Source organism: Cryptomeria japonica, chromosome 5 (genome assembly GCF_030272615.1).
Source record: "Cryptomeria japonica chromosome 5, Sugi_1.0, whole genome shotgun sequence".
NCBI lineage: Eukaryota > Viridiplantae > Streptophyta > Pinopsida > Cupressales > Cupressaceae > Cryptomeria > Cryptomeria japonica.
This window is the reverse complement of record NC_081409.1, coordinates 705,306,082-705,317,020: the sequence shown is the minus strand read 5'-3', so window position 1 is coordinate 705,317,020 and position 10,939 is coordinate 705,306,082. Positions and strand designations below refer to the sequence as shown.

Genomic DNA, 10,939 nt, shown 5'->3' with positions numbered 1-10,939 from the left:
ATACTTAAATGCTTAAATAAATTAAATTTTTAAAATTAAGATCGTACTTCTCATAAAATATTAAAATGACAATAAACTATATTAAAATTGTTAAGGCTAGAATTTAACTTCTATATTAAAAGTTATAAGTAAATTCAAAGTTTAAAAGTTAAAAATAAAATGAAACATAGAAAAAAGATGAAAAGTAAATTCATATTTTCTATTTAACTCAAATGATATATGAACAAGTGCCACATAGTGGCAAGTAATTGCCTTTATAGTATTGTAATAAAAATATTAGTTTAATTCTTAATTATCATAACTTTGAAATATTGTTATTATAAAATTATATTATTTTAAATATATTTTTCATAATATTAACTATAAGTCTCACTTCAATAAATAATATTAATAATTATAATATAATATAAACATTGGCCTATTAATGGGTCTCTCGAGGTTGATTTGGATTTCAAGGGGAAGGAAGTTGTTGATTGGATGAAACTGGATCTAGGATGAATGAAAGTCAACTTTTACGAGGCATCAAGAGGGAATTCAGGCCCTTTAGGTGTAGGATTTGTGGCAAGAGATTGGAACATAAATATTTTGACAACTGGAACTAAAAGATTGAAGGAAGGTACAAATAATGAAGTCAAAATGCAAGCAACTTTATTAGCAGTCAAGATGGCCAAGAAATTATTAGTATCATAATTGCATTTGGAGTGATTCTGTAATTGTTATCAATCCCATTATCTAGGGTGAAATTCTAATGTGAAAATTAAATAAATATGTTAAAATTATAAAAGAACTTTTAATAACTTTTAAGGATTTAAGAATTACTCATGTGTTGAGAAATAGAAATATGGTGGCAGATAGGTTGTGGAAGTTGACATTGTCATTAATGGAGGAGCAAACAAAATTTTGTTGGGAGGATTTCTGAGAGATCCAACTTGATTAATAGTGATGGGTTGCATGTTGTCAACTGCAACAACCATAATGGAAAGGTGTGTAGTTAAAAATGTTATGGGACAAGCATGTTGTTTTAAAGGCATTTTGGCCATTTTTATCGCACAACTATTTGAAATTGGTGTAAGGTGGCACACAGAGGGTTGGTGGTGAAGAGTTGCAAGATTAAGGTGAATTTTGTCCTGGTTACTACTAAGCAACAATTGGTGTTTTTGGGTCAAATCTCAAAGAAGAGACTACAAATCATTTCCAAGCATGATGATCCCTTGTTTGTGTAGATTTTAGACATCCTGTTTGGGGAAAAATTTATGACAATAGAGCACAAATATCGAACTAATATCGATATCATTTTACTACTTGAGGCATGGGGTTTGGAGCAAGGAAGCAAAGAGGATGTCCAACGGATCCTAAAAAAATGTGTGTATGATGAGTGAACTTTTGGTTTGAGGTTGATTCTAGAGTGTGTGCGTCTTGGTGAAGGTCTCATGGCACCGAAGGGCGACTGGTTAAAAATTAGAGATCAAAATTCATCGCTTCAAAATTTATTTAGTGGAGTGAGTCATCTTATATGGATGAAAGGAAATTTGAAGCCCATATTGGTTGGGGCTTTGAAAGATTATCTCTGTGAATGGAAACTGGGATGAGATGGTGCTGGTGCAACAGAGAAGTGGAAAGGGAAAATTCATGTGAAGTTCAAAATTGAAGATTATTGGGTTAATGGACCCCTCAGGGTAGCCAAAAAATAGTTTGTAAGGGAAATGGAAATTTTTTTGTGGATATCCTGTAGTTTTTTTATAGTTCGTATATACATGTCACCAATTTTGTTGTGTATAAGTGACCAACTATTGCAATGACCTTGAGGTATATTTCCTGTATTTATGAATAGGGAAGCTAATTGATATGGAGAATGTTGCAATGTGTTAGATACTGATGTGGTTGTTTAGTGTATGGAGGGGTATTTAGTCCTTTGAAGTTTATAGTTACAGACTTATGAATACTTTATAAAATCTAAAATTTAAATATTAATAAAAATACTGTATTACCCATCAAAAAAAAATATATAATATAAACATTAGTGAAAATATACTTTTTTCTTAAGAATATAATCCTAATTTAATTATAAAATCTATATAATTATAATTATAATAGTAAAAATAATCTTAAACTTAATTATTAATTTTTAGTACAATTATATAATAAAAATAATAAAGAGAAAATGCGTATTTTTTAATGACTAAATGAAAAATATTTAAATTTAAGATTAAATGTTATAAACTTATATTGTATATATTAAAATGATTAAAAAAAATTATGATTTTCAAAAATTATTAATAAAAAGTAGAATGATATCCAAAAAAATTATACAAAAATTATAATTATAAAAGATACATGGGTTTATTTTTTTTAAAAGAAATATTTGTTGTGTAATGCTTCTAATGAAATAGTTTAAGTATTTATTTAAATTTTTATTTTATCTAAATTAAATGGTGTGAATCAAATTCCTATACAATAGTTCATTTATTTGACTAGTTATATTTTAAAAGTAACAATTTTTTTATTAAAAATAATATATTTATAGAGAAAATTCACTTTATTTACAAGATTATCAATAAATAAATAAAAAAAAAAAAAGTTAAAATAGAAAGTTATTTTTTAAATATATAGAAATCTAAAAAAGCCTATTAAATCTATCATTCCTATAAATTTTCTAAAAAATAACTTTCTATTTTAACTTTTATATTTAACAGGAAGTGTCACTTTTATATTTGCAAAAAAATCGACAATTCCTTGCACAGACAACTCACGGAACAAGCCTATCTATTATATCCCAGCTGAGGTCAAACTGGAACATAACCAGTTAGCTTTTTAGTTTTTTTACTTTAAAATTCCTCCTTGTTAATAAGTATGATATCAAAATAGAAGACTTGATAACTATAGATAAATCTGAGGGTTTCAAACTCTTTTAGAGAATACTAATGGTAATTCAGTGCTACTATTGTTAGAGCCCTACTTAGCATAAATTTTACTATGGGGGCATGGCCTTTGCACTTACTCTTGATTGGTGGAAGATTAAACATATATGCTTTTTGATTTTTTCCAAATATGATATGGCCATTCATAAATTAAACATACATTGAAAGGTTGCAAGTTTTTTTAATAAAAAAATAACTAAAATGTGTTTGGGCCCTAGCTGTCTCTGACATATTGTAACAACCACCACAATTTTCAATTAACACAATTCACAAATTACACATCAACAATCATACATTAATGCCACATGTACAAATATATACAAGATAGAGACATAAAATTATATTTTGACATAAAGATACAATACATGAGCCAAATACAAGATAAACATAAGGAAACATATACCTTTATTATCGACCACAAGATCAATTATAAGAATACATAGGAAAAAATCATGAAGACCACCAAGATAGGAACTCTGACATCTATCTCCCACAATCACATCAGGGGCGAGAACATTTCCAGAGTGCGTATCCACCCTACCACGAAGTAGTTACACTTCCCCGAAATCTTTCATGATACGAAAGATACCCGACCAAGCATGAGGTAGGCTAACAATGTAAATTTGACAAGAGTAATGGAATCGTGCAATAAAGTATACTAGTGTCATGATAGCATAGACACACAAATTGCATATAACCACATTAGAAGACAAAAGCAACTATTTTACTTATCCCTCTAAAATCATTTTGAGATTCAATTCCATCTTGACCACATTTATCTCAATAGCTAAACATAACATGAATTATCTCAACATGGAGAAAACACATGGTGCATCCATGCATCTATTCTTGAAGCCGAACTTTATTCTATAGATAAGAGTTATATACATGACATTAATAAAGAGAGCACATCATATCTATTAATTCCAAAAAGACTTCTTCAACATAGAATCTCTTTAAATTACACCTATGCATATGACAACTTCATCCTTGATACAACCTAAAATAAAGTATGGAAAAACATATAAGTGCATACAAATGCATCAATCCATGCTTATTCACAAGTCTAGTTATAAAACTTTGATTACACCTTTCAAGAAATTCATTCCAATAAGATATGTGAATTAATTGAACTCAAGGAACAATAATACTTAACATGCATTGATAATGAGTGGTCAACATCCTACCAAGACCTATGAAAGCTCAAGCTTTGATAATCATTGATGCACTGCAAAAGGATGTGAGAAACACAAGATTCAAACATTAGTGTTGTTAGTATCAATCAGAAACGAAAAAAGAATGAAACTACAATCCCAAGCATGCATATCAGGAGAGATATTAAATAGATTATAGAAAGCACACAAAAATGGAGGAAAGACACTAAACCCTCTCAAATACTCTCCAACATGCTCATAGTTGCTCCTCCCTTGTTCCTCTCCTCTCCAAGTTCCACATGAGTGTAGCCCTTAGCTTTTTGCACTATTATGGATTTCTTATGGAGATTCAAGATTATGAAAATGACTTAATTATGCAAATGCAACAAGCTAAATATGAGAAAGCCTAATTAATCTATGTTAATTTTATCCAAAATAACAAAGAAAGTGCTCCTAGATGCTCTCTCAAATTTGGTATAAGTTTGATGCATACAAGATTTCTAGATCTAGATTAAGAAGGAATGGGCTCTATTTAATAGGAAAAACAGGGCAATGGATGGTTGAGATTGAGTAATCTCAACAAGGGCTAGGATTGATGGGTTTATGATCCATGTGAGGGCTTTCAACTCAATCTTAGGATGACAAATATCAACATGAGATGGCTTGAGATGAGAGGGAAGAAGCATTAAATGCTTGAGATGACATGAAGGTTACCTTGGGAGGTAAGGTTAGGCTTGAGTTGAATGAATAAAGCCTTTATCCAATGAATAATTCCTTTATCCAATGGATAAACTCTTGTGCAAGAGTTAGTGAGGATAACCATGGTCAAAGCAATAAATGCTTGAAGAGACCCATGAGTTAAATGAGGGTTGAGTTAGAGGTAAAGTCTCTAACCATGTGGGTGAGTTGAGTTTAACCATTAATGGTTATGTAAGAGCCATAAATGGTTATGTAAGAGCCATAAATGGCTATGTAATAGCCATTAATGGTTTGGAAGACTTTAGGGATTAACTTGTTGAAGACATAAAGCTTTTAATGCTTTTCAAAGACTTTGAGGCTTTGAGAAGTGACTCCAAGTTGTTTAGGAATGTGACAATAATTAGGGAGGGTGATTAGGCTAATTTAGAATGGATTAGAAGAGTCTAGAATGGGTTAGAAGAGTCTAGAATGGGTTAGAAGAGCAAGTGGGTGAGAGAAAATAAGATTTTAATTAAAATAAAATTCATTATTTCAACTAAATAGGTGCAACTTGCATTTGTAGGAGAATGCAAGTGGGGGGCGGGGGGGGGGAGGGGGATAGTTTAGGAATTTAAATAAATATTTATTTATTTATTTAAATGAGGAAAGGGGTTAAATTAAACAAATATGCTTTATTCATTTAATTGAGAGTATGGTTTAATGAATTAATTTAAATAAATTGAGTAATTTATTTAGTTAATAGAAGAAGAGGTTGAGGATGAATTAATAAAATATCAATTTAATTAACTGCTGACTGATGTTTAAATAATCAAATAAATACTAAATATTCATTTAATTAAGTGGACATATTTATGTGACTACAATCATATTCATGTTGCATGTTACTAATCTTGCAATAACCAAAAAAGCAATAAATAGCTATAATTTGCCAACATTTTTTATTAATATGTTATATATTGAATTTTTTGTTAAAAGTACCTTTGAACATTATATGAGAAACTTAACCAACTAATTACTTATTATTTAATCGAGTTTAACATAAAATTATAGTTCATATCCCTAGATATTTAATAGATCTAAGGAATCTAACTATTAAGAAGAATCTTTTCTTAATTTGACCCTAAGCATACCATTGTATTGATAATCATAATAAGATAATACATTGTTCATAATACCAGCAAACAACAAAACCATATACATCACAAATCCCACCAAGTCCACCGATTATTACTACAAAAATTAGGACACATAAAATAATAGTCCATTGGGTAGCCTTTAACCAACGCATCTAAAAAACAAAAAATCTATCACCAGACAACTCCTTACCTCAAATAGCATAACAAAAATTTTCACTAAAAACTATCGGTCGGGTTCTCCTCATTGAACCTGTCAAGTATTCACTGCGCTTCCTCTATATGGGCCCATAGTCGCAGCTCCGATCCCAACTCCACCCTCGCTAGCTCGTGCACCGCTTGGAGAGCTTCCTCAACCCACATCAACCCAACAAATTTCTTGAATGCTTCCCATCCTCGCCAAGTTGCTGCTCTGCAGCTCTCCTTAACTTCATCTTCTGGCCAACACACAAAGGGAATGGGATTTACCTGCTCAGTTTCACCTTCAGAAACATCAATCCCAACACCCAAGATGACCCAATCAAGGATAGACTCCAAGCCATCCAAATATTCTTCTACAATGAGCTCTTTCAGAATATGCTAGACCTTTTCCACTGTGTCTTCAAATTCCAACCCCCACGCCAAAATCAACAAGTAGATATCTATATTGGTTTGATAATATGGCTAATGTGTACAATGTTCTCACTCAGCATTAACTTCACCACCTCCAACAAATGCTCATATTTGTAGAGAAAGAGCCCCTATAAACATTAGTTGGATACCTTTCCCACAAAAGGCACAAGCTTCTTCTACATTTTGAAAGTAAAATTTGCCTCCATAATCTCAAAGCTATAGTGCCGCCACCCCCGCTGCTTAGAAAACAACTCTTTTGCAACTAATAGCTATTATGCCACTAAAGTAAAATAAAATCTCACCCACTTATTTATTAACTCAAATTAATTATCATTCATTCCTTCCTATGCAAGCCAACCTTCATTGCCGCCGAAATCCCATTTCATCACTACAATTTGTAAATGCATTGTCAGAGTATATTATATCAACCTTCCACATGAACTGAAAGTAACTACATTTCATAGTCATATTAATTAGTAAGTCCTACATCTAACACTCTGATCCCCTAAATTTTTTGGGGTTGCCAACAACTACCATGTCATCAATGAAAAGATTTCGAATATCTCCAACTGGAAATCATGTTCATCCTTAAATTTGCTAGCCCATTTAGAGAGTATGTTTGGTTCTTTATTTTCTTATCTTTGCACATGTGATATCTTGAAGTCTGTAAAATATTTCATGTCATGAATTATTTTTCGAACAAACTTGTTAAGCTTCCAAGCCTACATTTCCTCTTTAATGATTGCATTGATAATAATCAATGAATCGCCTTCCAGGTGTAGTTTTTGGAAACCGAGTTTCAAACCCCACTCAATTGCTAAAGATGTTGCTTGCACCTCAGCTACATTATTTGTGCCCTCTTCCAGTTGTTCAGCACTTCATGCAATGATGTTGCTCTTCCAGTCCTTAAACACCACCCCTACACTAGACTCACCCGAATTACCTTTAGATGCAACATCAAATTTTTCCATGATTCACCCTTCCTCCAGTGGGATCCATTCTTCTCTTAACTTCTCCCGAGAGTTGCATTTAAATATTATCTATTAATATATATAAATAATTTATCTTTTATCCAAGTAGAGATAGACTTTATACTATGCATAATTATTCATGCTAAGGTGAAAGTTTTAGTTCATTTAACTCTATCTCTACATAAATATTTGGTTCTAGTGAAAATAAATAAATTATTTGTAATACCTAGATTTTGTCATAGTTTGTCTATGGAATGGAGTAAAAAAGAAGATATTTGCTTATGCTCTTGCAGAACACTATTATTATATTCTTTGTATCTTTGTATTCACATTTGTAGAGAAGCTTGACTTAAAAAACATACTTGAATGAACCATGAATACATGATTTGGAAAAGACAACTCGATGATTCAAGCAACACAACATAGATAAGATCAACTGCCAATTAATTTACATACCTCACTTTCATATAGGAAATAATCTGTGTTGTTCTTAAAAGACAAAACTATTATTTTCTCTTTTCCAAAACAAATTACTGATGTTCAATATCTTTTTCAAAATATAATTATTGTTGTACAAAAGAATAAACGACAACCCCCAAATGAAAACCAATTCCTTGCTTATATAGACAAATTGGGTGAAGATTAGTTTTTGTTGTTTAATTGCTTTATTGCATCTCCTCTTAACTTATAGGAGACGACATCTTTTATCTTCCAAGAAAAAACATGTTTCCTTATCTAAACTTATCCTTCCAATCAGGCCTGAAATTTGACGGTCACCCCTACCTGTCATATGAATTTTTTATACATGGTTTAGTCATTTCAATGCCTTTCATTTGACATTTTAAGAAAAATATTAACTGTCAAAAAATATAAATGTAGAAGATTGAAACCACACCAAAATGCAATGCACATCTTTCTTGGGAAGAAATGAACAATATATGCAAAAATCTTAAATTTACTAAATAAGTTTCTAAATTAATACACTAATATATATTATATATTAACATTAAATGATAACCAATTAATAATTACTAATTTAGTAATAATAAATATTAAAATATTAAAATGATATATATTATGACAAGTTTCTATAACAATCTTATTAAATATATTTAAAAAATTAAATTGACTAAGTTTCTAAATTCATATTTAAAAAAAATAGAATATATTATAAAAATTCATATAAAAATATTTTATCAATTATATTCTATCATTTCAATTATGACAAGTTTCTAAATTCATATGAAAAAATAGAACTATTCTAAAAAATCATATTAAAATATTATAAAATTAGAAACAACTATATCCTTCCATTTCAAAATATTCTAAATAAATTATATTTTTATAATAAACATTCTAAATTAATATATATCAATATTATAAATTATAATATTCTATGATATATATTACCTACTATATTTTTTTACTGTTTATTTATAATTTGAAATGTCATCTATACGGTTTTAGAAAAAAATAGCATGTCAATGCATACATTCAACTCAATTTTTAAGTTGTCAAATACGGTTCAAAAGTGAAAAAATGACCATTTAACCTGTCAAATTCCAGGACCGCTTCCAATAATAATTATCTTAATATCTTAAAACATAATAGAAACTAAAGAAATACAAATTCCATAATAACTATTTGTTTTGTTTTATCTTACCTTTTCTTATCCTTTTATGTAGGAAACTCATATTTATTTTATAATTTTAATTTAAAATCTTTTTCCTTAGAAATGATTTCATTTTGTATGAGAAATGAATCACTTTTCTATTACTTTTTATATGATCATTTCTCTCTCAAAATCTTCCATTCATGAAAAGCAAAGTTTCCTATTTTAATTTGCTCCATCCTTAATGTGAAAATGGAGGAGTTTTAGTTTTTTAGAAACTTCTAAAATTCAGACAAGTAAAACTTTCTCATATTAAAGTTCTTACTTTTCTTTGTAATGGTTACCTTTCCACATAAAAGCAATTACAATATGCATTTTATATTTAAGTTTCTAAAAGAATTTTAAAAGAAACTTCTTTTTTCTTTTCATTTTTTGTAAAATTTACTTTTCCTTATTAAAAATAAATGGATAGTTTTAGGAATTAGAAATAGTTTCATATGAAATAGAACTTATATAGTATACAATATAATTCTTTTTAATAAACATTTTTATTTAAGTTTTAAAAAGAATATATATACTTATTATTTGATTTTTTAGACATATTAGTAAAAGTATTTATGATATTAAAAATAATAACAATAATAATATATTTAATTATTAATATAAATTCTATTTTATTATACTTAGAAGAATTTAAAACAAAATCATTAAATAAATAAGTAATTAATTATTTTATAAAAATATTTATGAAATAAGGTGGTCATATACTTCCCCCCTAAAAAAATGCATTGCCTCGATGCATCAATCAAAAGCTTATCATTACATCCAAAACAAGTCAACTAAATTCATATTAGACATGGTTAGTATTTATATCCACTAAATGTAATTGATCTTTCATTTTTGTAAACACTCAAGGTAATTCAAACACACATATCTATCAAGTTAATCACCATTTGCAAACATTGTAGATAAGACAATCATGCATATTCATCAAACAATCATTTCAAAGACAAGTCCTAAGTGAGGTGTGTGGATTCCATTACTACCTTCAATTTTGTAAGGTTAGACTACCTCTCTCCAACAATGTTCTCTTTTTTTTTCACATTGGTGGTAACCTGTCAGTAGCACTCATACAAACAAAACTAAAATATCAATCCATGTTAGTGCCCTAAATTAAAATCAAAATCAAAGATTCTTAGAAACATTATACTTGTCTAAATAAGATTCACTTATCTCAATGCTTTAGAAAGCATGAAATTTTTTTTAATATTTTCTATAACCTCAAAATTGCATAAATGCACATTCATACTTGTGCTTACCATACGCTTGCAATTTGATATTTATTGTCAACATTCTTGACCTAGCCTTATATACACTTGCACAATTTTTTTTAGCTCATTCATAAATCAATACCATATAGAGAGATCATCTCACATTTAACAACGATCATTTCTTATTAATCATCTTTAAGCAAAAAATCTTCAAATTGTTTAGCAATGAATCACTTTAAAGCTAAATCACATCTTGGTCATATATAAAGATTAATAAATAAATCATTCATATGTACCTTTTCACATGGTACTTAGGTATGTTGATGAATTATCCATGCATATTTGTGCATCACTTGAAAAGTTAGTCGACCCACCTTTCTTTTGATGTGACATAGGCCCTCATGCCCACTTCATCACAATAATACAAATACAATGCAATCACTTGTAGGGTTAATATACCCATCTTGCTAATTTATGTGACCTGGGCATAATGCCTCACTCGTCACATCATGCTTATAGTACAAAATCCTCGATATTGATATCATACTCATGAAGAAATTCAAATGTGA

The 10,939-nt window shown here is 29.3% G+C and overlaps 1 pseudogene; it reads right to left on the bottom strand.

The window, feature by feature from the left end:
• Window positions 1-6,168: 6,168 nt before the first annotated feature.
• LOC131876098 (photosystem I P700 chlorophyll a apoprotein A1-like) overlaps window positions 6,169-10,939 on the bottom strand; it is a 97,980-nt pseudogene continuing 93,209 nt past the window's right edge.